The following is a 17560-nucleotide window of genomic DNA, read 5'->3' on the forward strand; positions in this document are numbered from 1 at the left end:
GGCTCTTTAATTCTTTTTCTGAAAAGTGAAGAAACCTCAGTAACCCCAATAATAAGTGGATTTCGATCATTGGGACGAAAAGTGAGAGGGAAGGAGATTAAAATAGAAGAACGCCTAGTGTCTCCTTGAGCGTGGTATCTAATCGGATTTCCCTTAAACCTACAAAGCACGAGGCCGACAGACGCTCCAGGAGAGAAACAAACGTTCCCAAAATGTCGAACAGGGGCGCCCCCTGGTGGGACTTGGGGGCTCATTGTCCCATACCAGCATAGCATAGTCCATAAATCTGAAAATTTCCATCCAAGGCTCATTTCCGTGTGACTAAAAGTCATATTCCCTGTTCTCTTGCCTCCAAGCAAAAATGTCCTTAAGGACCCAAAGGCTTTTCACTTTGTAAATTAAGGATGTGTCAGTTTGGGGAACTTGATTCTTTGTGACCAAAGTTGCTTTAGCCTCTCTCTGATATAAATAAATAAAACTTCTTGCACGATGATTCTTAAAGTTATTCTAATTTTATAAGTAAGCTTTTGTGGGTTTTGCCCCTCCAGGCCACACCCCCAGCAATCCTGCTTTCCTATGAGTTTGTGTTAGGGCTCCTGTGGAAGCTTTTGTTTGAAGAGAGAGGGCTCCACAGCAACAAAAAGTTGGACTAGATTGTTGCTGAGGTCCTTCCAGCTCTAAGATTGCAAAATCCTATTAAATAATCCCTGTTCTTAGTACTTATGTGGACACCCTAGACCACTTCACTGCTCTGAACATCTGACTGGGACTTGCTCCCACCAGTTTTTTTGCTTCATTCTGAATCACTGCTTTGAGAGGACCACATCTCCAGTTTCAGACATACCTCTGTGAGCCACCCTGAAGCCTTCCTGCTCCCCTTCCTGCTCCTGAGGTGGGAAACAGAAGCGTCTTTTATCTTTAGCCATTTGTTCTCACGGTCAAGGAGAAGAGGATTCCTTGGAGGTGTTGGAGCTTCACGGATCTCTGAGCTTAGTGGTTTAAATACTTTCCAATATTTCTTCAGAGTCCCCGTTTCATAACAATCTGGCTGGGTGAAACAGTGGGCTGGGTTCAAGTCCAGTCATAGATCCAGCAGGAGCTTCCACACCCCCTCTGAGCTGGTATCTTGTGCCCTCTAGTTCATGAGCAGCTTTCAGACGATTCATGTCCTTTCTTCTCCTTTCAAAGCCCCACTCAAAAGTAGTTCAACATCGCCATTATCTTTCTCCACGTAGTTAAAGCCAGATTTAAAACGTTAACATGGATTAGCCAAATATAGAAGATGCCTGCCTGACCTTTGAAACCAGTTCTAATAAATCTGCAAAATCAGAAAACTGTAACGAACAGACAAAAAAAAGGGAGCTATTCCGGGAACTTCAGAAATCAATGGAACATTCGGAATGTGATCACAGCAGTTTCAAATGCAGAGAGTAAGAAAATTTCCCTGTGGCCGCCTTCACCTTCAATTGTGTGATGAGATAGCTGTCGGTTAAATTTAAAATCGTTTCATTGCTATGAAGTATTCTTTACAGCATGATATGACAATACATAATATGACACATGAATCACAAAATTGGAATGCATTCTTAAAAATCTTTTGGAAAGAAATTCTCCCTTTCCTCCTAATTGACCTCAAATTTACCTAAGCTCCAGAAACATGTACCTGCTATTTTTTCAGAAATACAGAAATCTAGGGGCGCCTGCGTGGCTCAGTCGGTTGAGCGTCCGACTTCGGCTCAGGTCATGATCTCGCGGTCCGTGAGTTAGAGCCCCGCGTCGGGCTCTGTGCTGACAGCTCAGAGCCTGGAGCCTGCTTCATGGTTCTATGTCTCCCTTTCTCTCTGCCCCTTCCCCACTTATACTGTCTCTCTCTCAAAAATAAATAAACATTAAAAAAATTAAAAAAAAAAAAGAAATACAGAAATCTAGCTCATTGAAACACTAAAACTATGCCTTATTTTTCTGGAACCCCACCAGTCTGCCTAACCAGACCCTGGAAAGTCAGTTCAATTTTTTCCAACTCTGCATTCAGGGTGAATAAGTGCATTTGTGGAGGTTAGAGCTTTGAATTAGGCAAATGCCTTGTACCTTTAACTATCTCTTCCCACTACACAGTCTCCCCCGATACCTGCCCTTTAACAGGTCTCTGGCTACCCTGTCCTTCAAGGCCTATGCAAGCACAGCAGACCTCATAAACCACACTTGGGCAGTAGAGGCCCCACAGGCCTATAGAGAAATGACCCATCCCCAATCAGTGGCATTGCCTTAAGAGTAAGAGAAAGCCCACTCCCAAGGCCTCTCATGGACCTGTTGCTTATTGGGGTCCCCAGCTGCTGCTGAAATCAAGCCTCCCAAGTGTGTGTTACTGGAAGATACTCTGGCCAAGCTGCCCATCCCTGACTTAGCAAGGCAGTCCATATTCCTCCAGCTTTGCCTTGAGCAGGAATATGCACATTGTGTAGGTTAAGGCTTGAAATTAGGTAATGTAGGTATTCCCAATAACTTGCTCTTGTGACCCAGCCTTGCCTGACATGGCCCTTTTCCCTATCCCTCACTACCCTGACCTGTGCCACCAGCGCATATGTGGACCACACCCGTTAGCAGGCCTTTAGCTTATGGTGGACTATGGAACTCAGGCCAGATGCAAACCACTGAATAGCCTCCAGGATGGAGGGAGGCCACCACTTGAAAATTGTTCTGAGGCAGTAGCTTTAAGCTGGCAACAGTCTGTCCCCTTGTGGACTCACTCTGCTGGAGTCCTGGGCATCTACAGTAATCTGTAATAGGTCAACTTATAAGATATCAGAAAGCTTATTGTATATAAGTTCGTCTTTTTTTTTTTTTAATTTTTTTTTCAACGTTTATTTATTTTTGGGACAGAGAGAGACAGAGCATGAACGGGGGAGGGGCAGAGAGAGAGGGAGACACAGAATCGGAAACAGGCTCCAGGCTCTGAGCCATCAGCCCAGAGCCTGACGCGGGGCTCGAACTCACGGACCTCGAGATCGTGACCTGGCTGAAGTCGGACGCTTAACTGACTGCCCCACCCAGGCGCCCTATAAGTTCGTCTTAAACTCACCTTTCATGAATAGTGGAGATAAAAGGCTTATGTAGTTCCCTATTAGGGTTATCAGTAATTACTAACCGCCCTATCTCACTTCTGTGACCTCGCCTGCTTGCTAAACAAATACCTTAGGATGCAAAATGCTCCCCCACCCTCTCTACCAAGATCTGGCCTAGGCCAGACCAACATGTAAAAAGTCACGTACTCACTGCCCTACAGCATCTCAGGTGTCTAACTATGATCGGTCATTTTAAACCCTCTTAGGACAAAGACCTTCAAAATTTATAGGTTCCCGCCAAAACTAACGTCTTTGTGTCACAATATAATTGGCTACCATGAAACGCTGTAGATTGTAATTGGTTAACCAAATAATGATGTATTCTGACTTGCTAAAATCCATATAAGCCCACTGCTGCCTTTGTTCGGGGCCGTTCTCTGCGCTTTTCTCCTTAACATCAGAAGGTCAGGTTTGGCCCGGTCGTGAATAAAATCTTGCCTCGCTTCTATTCGGCGTCTGGTGGTTTTTTTCGATATCACCCTGTTTCAATCAAAGATCCCATGTGTCCCCATTTGGACTAGCTGCCTGATGTGGTGCCTGCTGACAGGGTGTAAACTAAGCATGTGCAGGCGTACAGGGACCTGGAACAGGGCAAGTGTCCTGAGAGGCCTGATCATGACAGTGAAGTCTTGTGATTACAAAGCATCTGCCAAGTTCCAAGCCCTAACCTATACATAGGCGCCTATTCCCCCTGAAAGCAGACCTGGAGGAATTGGACTGTCCTTCATACAATGGATATGGTGAGCTGGCTGGAATATCCTCCAAAAAGAGATACTTAGAAGCCTTCATTGCTGCAGAAGGCCAGAACACTAGCAGAAAGTAAGTCTACCTGAAGCCCATTCCAGGGGCCACTTCAGAGCAATCTTCCGTGTGGGGCTGCCTCCACATTTGAACCTTGAAGGTTGTTGGGGATGGGCGCTAGCTACACAGGCCTGGAGAGCGCTGCCTGCATGATGGCGGCTGATGGAATGCATATGGTGCATGCACAGGACGCGCAGGTCAGTGTTGCCAGGGACCTGGCCCAGGGCAAGTGTTGGGAAAAACTGGATGCCGGGAGCGAGCTCTAGGGGGTACAAAACACATCAGCCCAATTCAAGGCGTACCTTCCATTGTGGAATATTCACCCTGTAAGGGTAGGGCTAACCTGTATCTTTAAGAAATAACAGCTTTGTTTTAACACTATAGGTTAAGAGATTAACAGCTTTATCCTATCAATCAAGGGATGGATTAGCGCTTGATTGGATTGGGGCAAGGGCCTGTTTCAACTGTTTCCACCTGGGAGCTATTCCTTTGTTCTGTTCCCAGGTGATAATAAGACAATGTGGTCAGCTATAAAATCTCTGTATCCCGGCTGTTGGAGACTGCACTCTGGTCAAGAGTGTGGGTCCCGATCGATGGGTTTGCCTTACCTCTCATTGCAATAAACTTTGTTGTGACTGTCACTGGTGCCCGTAGCATTCTGTTTCAGGAGTCGTGTGGATGCAACAACCCCAAGGCAGAGCTGGAGGTTTTCGACTCCCTTGACAGGGTGGGGACAGGTGGCAGGCAGGACAGGGTATTCTTTATTAGGAGACACCTGGGAGTCGTTGTCTCTAGGGAAGTCCAGAACCCTATTAGACACCAGGTCCACATGAGGACTGACTGTTGCCATTAGCAGCTGCCACTTCAGAGCAATTATAGGAAGGCTCCCCTGACATCGCCAGGGGCTATACTACTACTAGGCTAGTAACTCTGCTGGTAGCTGGGGCCTGGCCAGAGTTCCATAGGCTTGAGGGCCAGGCCTGCTCAATTCTGACTTAGGGATGTGTACCGCACATGTGCAGGCAGCGCAGGTCAAGGTGGAGAAGCACCTGACCAGGGTAAGTGTTTGGAGAGGACTGGTTACTGGAGCAGGCTATTGGGATTACAAGGCATCTGCCTGATTCAAGCCCTAACCTACACAATTGCACATGTCCCTGCTCAAGGCAGAGCTGGGGTATCTGGATGGCCTTTCCAGGGCACGATCATGCAGGCCAGTCAGGGTCTTTTCCAAGAAAAGACACCTGGGAGCCCAGTAAGTCTACATGGGGACTGATGGTTGCTCTTTTTAGGGGTTAACTCAGACCAGTTTTAGGGAGGGTGGGCTCCCTCTATCCTTGAGGCTATGCAGATAAAGAGGGGCCCTAGCTCCACAGGCTCTGTAGGCCCCAGCTGCCCAAAGGGATATGAACTGTGTATGCGCAGCTTGAGCAGATAAGGGTAGCCAGGGGCCTGAACAGGGCAAGTGTGGGAGGGGCTGGGTCACAAAAACAGGTTATTGGAAGTACCTGGCTGGCATCTTCCTCGTTCCAAGCCTTAACGTGCATAAAGGCACATATTCCTGCTGAAGGCCGATTTGGAGGCATCTGGACTACTTTGCTAGATCGGGCCAATCGCAGACACCTGGGAGCCTTGATTGCTGGAGAAGCCCAGGACTTTGTTAAGCAGCCAGTCCATGGGGACTGTGGCCAGTTTAAAGTGCCACCTTAGAAAGATTTTTCAGGTAGTGGATTCCCTCTAGCCTAGAGAAGATTACCATGGTTGGCTCCCCCCCCCCCCCCCCCCCCCCGCCTAGTTTCCAGAGGCCTGGAGGGCCCTGGTAGCCAAAGGACTGTTGCTAGGGCAAGAGCTAGGTATGCACCAGCAGCAATGGTCAGAGTAGTCAGACACCTGAAGCAGGGCAACGCAGGGTGAGGTGGGTCACAGGAGGCGGCGACACAGGGGTGCCTCGCCTCCGCCTAATTCTAAGCCTTGACCTATGCAAATGTTCATATTCCCACTGCAGGCAGAGTTGGGGTAGATGGATGGGGCAGGCTGGCCGGCTGGGGTACCCTCCAATAAGAGACACCTGTGAGCCTTAATTACTGGGAAATCCTGACCCGGTCAGGCAGCCAGTCCAAAAGTGGCAGACTGTCACCAGTATCAAAGCTGCCACCTCAGAGGGATTTTCGAGGTGTGGGGTCCCATTACCCCGAGGCCATTCAGCTTGTTGGGTTCATGCTGGAGTTCTGGAGGCCGGGAGTGCCCCCTGCAGCCCCTGGGGAAGCTGTCTGGGCGAAGACCCAAGTGTGTGTGGCTTGGCACAGGTCAAGATAGCTAGATACCTGCACCAGGGCAATGTTGGGGGATGCTGGGTCACAGGGAGGAGGCTTTGGGGGTATAAGGTGTCAGCCTAAAGTACCAAGGCTTTATTTTCCCCATTGTGAACCTTTCCCCCAAAGGCAGAGCTAGAGGCTTTTCAACTGCCTTGGCAGATGGGGCCAGCAGTACAGGCTTTCCCCCATTTGGAGACACATGGGGGTCCTGGTTTCTGGAGAAGGCAGTAAGTTCATAGGGGGACTGGCCCTTGCCCACTTGTGGCTTTCAGCTCAGGGTGATTTTTCAGAAGGTGGGCTCCCTCCACAATGTTGGCTATGCAAGTGCCTGGCTGGAGTTTCACCAGACTGGAAGGCTAGGTCTGCCCAAGGTCAACATTTGGGATGAGTACTGCTCATGTGTGGGCTGCACAGGTCAGGGTGGCCTGGGACCTGGAACCATTGGGTGTACCCAGCATCTGCTTAATTTCAAGCCTTAAACTCTGGGCCTGGCCAGAGTTCCATGGGCTTGGAGGGCCTGCTGGGTCTTCAGATACGAACTGTGCACACACAGGCAGGGCACGTCAGAAGAACCAACGATCTGATCAGGGCAAGTGTTGGGAGAGGGCTCTGGGGTTACAGAACATTTGCAGAATTCCAAGACCTAGCCCACACAAATGCACATATTCCTATAGAAGGCCTAACTGGAGTCATCTGGGCTGCCTTGCTGGGGCTGGATTGTGTGGGCTGGCTAGGGTAGCCTCCGATATGAGCTTTGATGGCTGCAGAAGCCTGGAATCCCAAGAATGGGTGAGTACCTAGGGGAACTGGCTGTGACCAGTTAAAAGCTGCCACTTTAGAAAGATTTTCATGGGGGAGGTGCCTGGGTGGTTCAGTTGGTTAAGGGTCCTGCTTTGCCTCAGGTCATGATCTCATGGTTCGTGAGTTGGAGCCCCTTCTGCGCTGACAGCACAGAGCCTGCTTCAGACTCTCTGTCTTCCTCTCTCTGCCCTTCTTCCTCCCTACCCCCATGCTCACTCTCTCTCAATAAACATTAAAAAAAAAAAAAAAAAAAAAAAAAAAGGAAAGATTTTCACCGGAAGGAGCTCTACAGGCCTAGAGTGCCCCCTGCAGGCCAAGGCCAGCTGATACAAGGCAGGCTGCGCATGTGCGAACGGCGCAGGTCAGGAGAGCCAGGCACCTGGAGCAGGACAGTATCAGGAGAGGCCTGATGACTGGAGAGGGCTGTTGGGAGCATCTGGTGTTTGCCTAATTTCAAGCCTTAACCTACACAAGTGTGCACGCTCCCCCTGAAGGCAGAGCTGGAAGAATCTGGACTGATTCAGGGTTGGATTGTGCAAGCTGGTCGGAGTATCCTGCAATAAGAAACACCTGGGAGTTTGTTGCTGAAGCCTTGGACCCCAGCAAACAGTAAGTGCATGTGGGCACTGGCTGTCACCCATTCGGCATCCCCCTCGGACCCATGTCCGGAGGGTGGGCACCCTCCATTTCGAGGCTATGCAGGTAGTTCAAGATGGGCGCTAGCTTTGTAGGGCTCAGGGACCCACTGCCCAGGTGTGACTGATGGGGTTCGAATTGCGCATGCCCATGGGATGCCCATGGCAGGGTTGCCAAGGACCTGAAACAGGGCAAGCGTCTGGAGAGGCTGGGTCACCAGAGCAGTTTTTGGAAGTACCTGGAGTCTGCCAAATTCCAAGCCTTAGCCTGCACAAAGGTGTCAATTCATGCTGAAGGCAGAGCTGGAGGAATCCAGACTGCCTTGCCAGAGTGAGGCAGGCTCAATGCTGGAGTACCTTCCTGTTAGAGACACCTGGAGGCCCTGATTGCTGGAGAAGCCCGGGACCCCACCAGGCAGCCAGTCCAAATGGTCTGTGGTCAGGTTATAGCTACTGCCTCAGGTTGATTATCTGGGGGTGGGCTCTCTCCACCCTGCAGTCTAGCAGGTGGGTGGGGAACAGCCCGGGCTCCACAGGCCTGGAGGGCACCATCTGCCGAGGGTCAGCTGAAGGGTGCTTGGACTGCCCGTGCGAGGGCCATGCGGGTCAACATAGCCAGGGATCTGAATAAGGGCAAGCTTCCGGAGAGTCTGAGTCAAACAGCAGGCTGTTGGGGATATGTGGCATCTGCCTAATTTCAAGGCTTAACCCACACAAATGTGCATATTTCTGCTGAAAGCAATGTTGGGGTAAGATGCAAGGGGCTGGCTAGCGGGGGTATCCTCCAATAAGAGACACCTGGGAGCACTAAAGCCTGAAATGCCAGCAGTCAGTCTGCAGGGGCAGACTGTTGCCCGTTTTAGCAGCTGCCTCCGATCAATTTTGGGGGAATGGACTCCTATACTTGAAGCTATGCAGGTGATTGGGAATGGGCCCTAGCTCTATAGGGACGGATGGCCCTGCTCACCCACAGGTGGCTTTCGGGGTGTGCACTGTGCATATGTGGGCCGTGCAGGTCAGGGTAGCCAAGAGTTTGTACTTGGAAAGACAGAGCGAGTGTGTGGAGACGCCACATCACAGGTTGGAGCTATTAAGGGTATCTAGCATCTGCCTAATTCCCAGGCTCAACCTATACAAAGATGTATGTTCCTGCTGAGGCCGTTTGGAAAAATCTGGACTCCCCTGCCAGCATGGGGCCAGGTGGGATGGCCAGACTACCCTCAGATAAGAGACACCTGGGGGGGAGGCTTTGATTCCTGGAGAAGACCAGGAATTCATTAGTAAGCCAGTCTAAATGGGGACTGGCAGTTACCAGGTTAGGCAGAAACCTCAGAAAGATTTTCGGGGGGGGGGGGGGCTCTCTCCACATTGGAAGCTAGCCATAGTTCAGGCCTGGTTTGAGTTCCAAGGGCTTGTAGGCGGGGTCTGCCTAGGGTTGGCTTATAGGGTGTGTATTACACATGTGTGGGACTCCCAGACCAGGGTAGCCAAGACCCAGAACTGAGCAAGCATCTGGAGAAGCTGGGTCACTGGAGCAGGCTCTTGGGGTTACAAGGTATCTACCTTGTTCCAAGCTCTAATTTATACAAATGAGTATATTCACACAGAAGGCAAAGTTGGAGCAAGATGGAAGGGATGGTCTGGCTGAGTGGGGTACCCTCCGGCAAGAGACATTTGGGAGGCTTGATTACTGCTAAAGTCCAAAAGGGTAGCATACATGGGAACTGACTACTGCCAGTTTAAAGCTGCTGCCTCAAAGATTTTTGAGGTGGGGAGGGTGGGCCCCCTCCACACTGAGGCCATTCAGGTGGTTGGGTTCAGGTTGGAGTTCCGCAGGCCTGAGTGCCCCCCCTGCAGCCCAGGACGGGCTGACAGGTGCAGTCTGCGCATGCGCAGTGTCTGCAGCTCAGTGTGTCCGGGGACCTGTTAAGCGACGTCAGGCAAGGCTGAGCCTCAGGAGGGAGCTATTAATGTTAAAAAGTGATGGCAGTGGGTTAAGTGTCCGACTCTTGGTTTCGGCTCAGGTCACGATCTCCCGGTTCGTGAGTTGGAGCCCCACATCAGGCTCTGCACTGACAGTTTTCTCTCCAAAGGCAGAGCTGGAGGTTTTCCAACCGCTTTGCCAGGAGGGGCTGGACCGGCAGGAGTCAGGATATCCTTCGTTAGATACATGGGGGGTCCTGGTTCAGTTCACATGGTGACTAGTTATGGCCCATTTGCAGCTTTCAGCTCAGAGCAGTTTTCAGAAGGTGGGCTCCCTTCATGCTGGCGGCTGTGCCGGTGATTGGCGTCCGGCCAAAATTTCACAAGCTTGGTGGACTGGCTTAGGGGTGTGAACTGCGCATGCGCAGGCTTCACGGTTCAGGGCAGCTGGGAACCTGGAACGCGACAGGTGACCTGCGAGGCTGGCTCATACGTGGAGGCTATTGAAGGCACCTGGTGTTTGCCTGATTCCAAACCTTAGGCTATGCAAATGTACATATTCCCCGTGAAAGTAGAGCTGGAAAAATCTGGACTGCCCTGCCAGGGCAGAGCAGGTGAAATAGCTAAGGTACTCTCCAGTAAGTGACAGCTCAAAGCCGTGATTGCTAGAGACTCCATTAGGCAACCAGTCCAAACAGGGACAGTCTTTTCCCGGTTTAAAGCTGACAGGGTGGGTACTACTATACGTGTGTGAGCTGTGCAGGCCCGGGTAGACATGGACAAAGTTGGGTAAGTCTGGGTCACAGGAGGAGGCTTTTGGGTATAACTGGCATATTCCTAATTCCAAGCCCTAACCTACACATAATCCATATTCCCCCTGAAGGCAGAGCTGGAGGAATCTGGAATGCCTGATCAGGGTTGGATGGGGCAGACCGGCTGAGGTAGCTTCCGATAAGAGATCCCTGGGATCCTTGATTGCTGCAGAAACCTAGGACCCCAGCAAACAGTAAGTACACATGAGGACTGTCACCTATTCCTATGGCTGCCTCAGAACAATTTTGGGGGGTGTTTTCCTTCCACCCTTGAGGCAATGCAGGAAGTTGGGTGTGAGCCCTAGCTCCACGGGCCTGGGGGGACCTGAGTAGCCAAGGTTGGCTGACAGGGGACAGACTGTTGATGCTGGGAAGCCCAGGTCAGAGTAGCCAGGGACCTAGAACAGGGAAGTGTCAGCAAGGCTGGGTAATAGGAACAGCAATTGGGGGCGCCTAGCGTCTAATTCCCTTCTTGAATCTACACAATGCACATATTCCCCATGAAGGCTGTTTTGGGGAGGCAAATAACACTCAGAAACTGATTTGGTCTTTGCCAACAATGTATTTAACAATGGTTCGCTCTGCGAATTTCACAAGCCAATAGCATACAAGAGAACGTCTTTTCATTAGATAATACAGAAATAACATACTCCAAACCAGTGTTAGATTAATCACACTATTGTTCCAGGTAAGGAGAGATGAAAGGAGTAAAATCCAAATATGGCTCAGGTGTATCTTTACAGGAATTGGTACCCAGGAGAGACAGCTTAGCGAACTGTAGCTGACGTCCAGCTGCCGGTGCTAAAGTAAAAGTTCCATGTTGCTAGGGTACCTTGCCAGGGAATGAGGACTAGGTGTTGGTGGGCAATATGATTTTTGTAGGGACACTATATGGCTTTTACCACTGCCTGTAAAAGAGTCATGTTTATGGAGGCAGGAGCTATGCAGGCAGGAGCTAAGTGCCCCAAGGTCTCCAAGAGTCCATTTAGTTAGTTATTTAGAGAGCATGAGAGAGAGCGTGCCCATGTGGGAGAGGGGCAGAGAGGGAAAGAGAGAGAGAGAGAGAGAGAATGTCTGAGAGAATCTCAAGCAGGCTCTAAGCCCAGCCCAGCGCAGAGCAGAGCCAGACATGGAGCTCGATCTCACAACCATGACATTATGACCTGAGCTGAAATCAAGAGTTGGACGTTTAACCGACTGAGCCACCCAGGCACCCCTCGAGAGTCCTTTTAGATCAGTGAAGTATTATTGCCTTGCCCAAACCAAACCCTCTCAGATAGTCCTCACGATCCCTCAGCAAATATAGTTTAATGTTCCCTTGTCCTTGTTGCTTCTTCATATCTTTTCCATGGTAAGGCCCCTGGGGGCCCCTCAGCGGCTGAGCTACTAAGTTCTCATGAGTACAACTTCATTGTTCTATCAAAGCAACTTCACTTCTAAGCACAACCTTATTTTTGTCGTTGTTGTAAACCAGTGGATTTGAAATCCTTCCAAACCAATACACAACAGTCTACCCCGTGACTCAAATCACTCACACACTAATACTAAGTGTCTAATCTCCTGTACAAATCTAAATGAACAAAACTATCAATCCATCCCGTGATTCTACATGACTTACAATATTAATCACAGTCACAAGTGGAGAGTATTATTCTTTGACACCATAGTTTCATGAGCAGTTTAAACAACTGTATTCCTAATATTTTTAAAAAAGGATAACAAAGCACTCTTTAACGTGTTACCATATTTAATCTCCAACAACTAAAAGGTAAGCTTCTTGAACCACTCAGTTTATTGTCCTTGAGAAATGTGTTTCCAAGTGAAGATCATCTTTATAACGCTGCAGGGGTACAGGCTTGCACAGGACTATCAAGCACGTGTTCCACTGCCATAACCCTAGCAGTTTTTAAAATTTTAACCCTAGATAATAATTTTATTTTAACCCCAGCTGTCATTATTTTAGGGAATGTATGTGTTGGTTTTACTTAGGTTTTCTCATGTATGATTTACATTTATTAATTTGAGGAAATTCGATGTGAAACGTTTTTCTGATTACTTTCATAGCTCTTTATCTTTTATTGACCACGAATAATATTTTTTTTGTTCTCTTGACACATTCATTACCTGTTGTATGTTTACATATCACGTCATGTTGTAGTTTCCCCTTGACCCCATTTGGTTCGGGTGAGCTTTGGCTTAGAGCACGCTATCCTGGTCCAATTTCCCATGTTAAATATAAGTGGTGGGGGAGGCATCAAAGCCATAGTCATAGGTACCTGTATGGTACTTATGCCATAGGTATATCCAGAAGTCCAGCAATAATAAAGGTATTTTGGTTCTATTCCAATAATGTATCCTTAGGAACACATTTTCGTTCTATTATAAGGGGTCTTCCTGTGGCCTTCACTCTCCCTTTTGATATTGAGAAACAGCAAATGTAGGGAACCCAATGTCATGTTTCCTTCTTTAAATGCCAATATTCTAATTTGACAGCTGCCCAAGGAATTAGAGCCATTAGGATGTGTGATATCTACTTTCCTTCTGGTTGGGCTGTTATCTCAGGCAGCCAGTACTGTCTTGAGATTATAACTGTCCGAAGACGACTACATATATCAACCATTCCTAACTATAACATTGACAATTAACAGTTAGAGAAACATGTTTTATGTTGTTTTTTAGTATTATGGTTAGTGTTTTCTCCAGCTGCTTTATGTCAAATTTCCATTGCTTTATTTTGTGTGAAATTTATTTGTCGTACGTTGCAAATGTTTCCATCTACGTACCCAATAACGACAAAGGTGCCATTGCATGCGTGTTAACTTGAGATTGATTTCAAAAATTGAAAATTTAATGTGGTTTGATGGATTTGGAATTGAGAAAAAGTGACTGCCACTGTTGCTTCAGTTAAACCTGCCACTCCAACAAGGAACTAAATGGGTTTCCTTCCTTTTAGTGAATCTGTTGTTGGCATCCATTGCACATTGAGCATAAATGAAGATGAATAAAACTGAACACAATTAGGGTATCTGTACCTGGCTCGAAACCCCTACATGTTAAATTTCAAGGTATAGGCTATTATTGTAGGGTGTGACTGGGAGAGGTTTTATTAACATAGATTCCTATATTCTTGGAGTAGAAATCCATAGTGTGAGAAAGAATCCATAGTGTGAGAAAGAAATCCATAGTGTGATGATATATGTTACATGCTAAGTTTTCTGTTTCTTATATGTCCCTGCTTTTGTTTTTAATGTTTATTTTTGAGAGAGAGAGAAAGAGAGCGCGAGTGGGGGAGGGGCAGAGAGAAAGAGACAGACTCTGAAGCAGACTCCAGGCTCCCAGCTGTCAGCACAGAGCCAGATGCGGGGCTCAAACCCGTGAACTGTGAGATCATGACCAGAGCCCAAGTCAGATGCTTGACTGACTGAGCCACCCAGGTGCCCCGCTTTTAAAGTCTGGACATAATATCCACAGATCTATTGTTCACATTGTTCATTCATATCTATTGTTTTCTAACAGGTGAATATGGGTTAAACGGTATAAGTTGTGAGTGTAATGATTAATTTTTGGCCTATTTATACTTAAGGATATAATTACCCATTCTGTGTATTCAGTAGCTGCTCTTCTACAATAAAGTGCTAGCACACAAATCAGGAACTAAATCCAGGTTATTTTCAGAGCCTCTGTGATGTGTCCAATGCTGCCTCAATTCAATAAGATAAAAGTAAAAAATTCAGTACCCGGTTGCCTTAGTATGTATGCTGGGTTATGATACCAAAAGCCAGTTAGTAGTTCAGGCCAGTCTTCATCCTCCAAGTCAATGTCTAATAGAGTTGTTGTTCAGAATCCTTGATGGTTCTTGTGGAGATTAAAATGGAGGTCGCCACTGCTTCATCAGCTTCCCTAAGTATTTGGTGTCTCTACTGATTGAAGCTTTCCCGGTGAGTAGATAGTGCTGACAGCGAAGGATGGGGTGCAGAGGCTGGGTTGGTTGATGCCGGTGATGTTGATGAGTCCTCCGCTGCAATAAGGTGACTAGACTAGTGATCTCTGGAGAATGCGGAGGATGTCACAGACAGTGGAGTTGTGCCGGACCAGAAAGTGGCATTCCAGTTCAGAACACTGGCACAGCTCCTATTGCTGGAGCCATCAGAGGAGTATCCATAGCTGTAATGACTATGGTATCCAACAGGGAGCGATAGGCAACGGAGTATGGGCAGCAGGCAGCATGCTGCACTGACCCGTTAGTCATCTTGGTAGGGTTCAAGATGCATCGTGGATTCATGCCTGCAAAATAAAGAGAGTTTCCTTGGCGTTTTTAATTCCTTCTCGTTGTTCTTGCCACCCAAGGATATCTACCATTATGACGTCCGTTGTTGCCTATATTCCCTCTAGCATAGTCGCCCTCCATCCTGCGAGGCTAAATATCAGGCGTCTGGTGTCAATACAATAAAGATGGTGTTCTCATGCCTGCCATTTTCAGAGTCATCATATTATTTTCTTTAATGTGATGTAATGTAGTTTTTTCTTCAGTCATCCAGTAGGTTGTATTGATGGCAGGTACCATAATTTTCCTAGTACTCTATATATATACCATTATGTTTTTTTAAAATGTTTTCCTTCTAGTTTAGATTCTGGAGTTTGTCAGTGGTCTCATCTGTAGAGGTGCTTGCAATATTAATGCGATAAGAGTTTTTCCATTCTTTCCATATTTATGGTTTAGAGATCTTGCCACCTCCCAGATTGGTTTCGTCCAAGCTTTTATATCAGGCTTATTAGTCAGCTTCTGCTTGAGTAAGCCATTACACCTTTCATTTGACCCAGACATGGTTGGGCTTGTAGGTGTTAAGTCCTTTGTATCTTACTATAGCCCATTCTTTGTACTTGCTTTCCTTTGCAGTGGGGCCCCTGATTTAATTGGGATACCATAGCAAGCAATCCTGATTTCTAATGCTCTGATGGTAGATTTCTGATCATTTTTCCTGCAAGGATAGAGTAATCCTATTCCTGACCATGTGTCTACAAAGTGCATGCATAATTTGTTCTCTGGTACAGATAAGGGTCCTATACAATCATTTGTATAATCTGGAAGGGTCTGTCTGCTTCTTTGACCTTACAGAGTATTCATTAGTGACCTTCACACTTTAAACTTTCAGCAATTCCCACATTTCTTAATTTGAAAGTGGAGGTATTTGGTAGGTATATACATGTTTATTTTCCTAATCATGTCCTAGTGCTTTGTGTCCCAGCATGATTTGTTTGGTGATATGTGCCCATGCAATGACCCGATCACTTGGCATATTTGTGTGCTCAAGTTTTATGTTCCATTGTTCTGCTTGTTTATATATGGTTGTGTTTTGAATTGGTTTCCTCCTTAGTCGTGAATCACTGTATTTTTGTTAAATTTGGGGAATTTGGGCCTCTTAGTTTTCCTAGTGAGTTTGTCTATCTGGTCATTAAGTTTTGGTACTTGAGCCTTGTCTTTCTGATATGCCGAGACACGTGTGATGAACATGAAGACGTCAGCCAGTGCTATTTTCTGCCATATCCTTACTCCATATGTTCATATTTCCTATGTTCCAGTCATTTCCCCACCACGTTCCTGACCAAAGAGCTACTCCAACAGCTATTTCCCATGGGTCTGAGAAAGATATAGGTCATTCTGATTTTCTTTAACAGATTGTTCATCAGTTAGTTTTATGGCCATTAATTCAGCATATTGTGCTGATTTTCTCAAGCCTGAATCTGTCAGGGTTAGACCGTCATGAGTCCTCAAGGCCGCTGGCTGCCAGCATTCTCCAGATGGTGTCATGGAGGCTGATCCGTGTATGAACCAGGCATTACTGGGTGCCAGGGACCAGGGCAGTCCCCATTGCCCAACTGCTGGAGCGTGGATAGGCTTGCCCTCAGGAATTATGGCAAGTCCACTATTGGCATAGTGGAGATTTTCTCAGTTCACACAAAGCTGACCCGCAATCTGTTTGTCCTGCTTGGAAATATACCATTTCCATGTTAGGACTTTATGGTCAGGAGTAGCTTCTCTCTGTTTGTCAGGGGTCTGCTTTACCCATTCCAGAATAGGCTGTTGTAGCTTAGGTGTAATTAGTTTACTTTCTGTCAGTGGTTCTGAATTTTGTAGGGCTCATAGAGTACCTGGGTGAGCCCTTAATTGGTTGGTGCCTGTTGTTGGACCACAGGAACTTCTTAGTCCAAAATACAGTTGGGTAATATTTGGGGGTCCTGTGGTGTTTTAGTCCACAGAGATCGTGTTGTAAACCCTTGTGAGTATAGGCACTCTGGTTTATATCCAGAGCCCTCATGAGATGGTATTATAAGTTCTGACAGCAGTTTTGAAATAAAGTCTGCCTCATGGGTCTCCATCTAAATTCCCTACTCTTCCTATTTATTTCATAAATGTGTTTTAATATTCTCATATGTGATATGTGCTGTTTCCAATATCCAAACAGTCATTATCAGTTTCTGAGTTGCTGCTTTTGTGGTAAGAATGGAATGCAATCTAGCTTGTCTGTGACTGGTTCTGGTATTTTCCAGGGCTCAATCTCACAACTGTGAGATCATGATCTGAGCCAAAATCAAGAGTTGGTTGCTTAACCGACTGAGCCACTCAGGCACCCCTGTTTTTATTTTATTTTTTAATTGAACTACAGTTGAAACACTACATTAGTTTCAGGTGTACAACACAATAATTTGACAACTCTATGTGTCATGTCCTGCTCACCACAACTGTAGCTACCATCTGTCACCATACAATGCTATTACCATACCACTGACTATATTCTCTATGCTGCACCCTTTATCCCCTTTTATCCTCATGACTGATTCATTTCATAACTAGTAGCCTTTACCTCCTACTTCCCTTCATCCGTTTTGTGCATCCCTCCACCTCCTCCCCTCTGGAAACCATCAGTTTGTTCTCTGTATTTATGAGTCTATTTCTGCTTTTGTTTGTTTTTTAGAGTGGACATATCAGTGAAATCATACAGTATTTTTCTATCTGACTTCTTTCACTTAGTATAATATTCTCTAGGTCCATTCATGTTGTCAAAAATGGTTAAGATCTTGCTCTTTTTTGTGGCTAAGTATATTCATTATCTAGCTATCTATGATATATCTATCTACCTATCTATATCTATATA

The sequence above is a fragment of the Lynx canadensis genome, chromosome F1, assembly GCF_007474595.2.
Source record: "Lynx canadensis isolate LIC74 chromosome F1, mLynCan4.pri.v2, whole genome shotgun sequence".
Taxonomy (NCBI): domain Eukaryota; kingdom Metazoa; phylum Chordata; class Mammalia; order Carnivora; family Felidae; genus Lynx; species Lynx canadensis.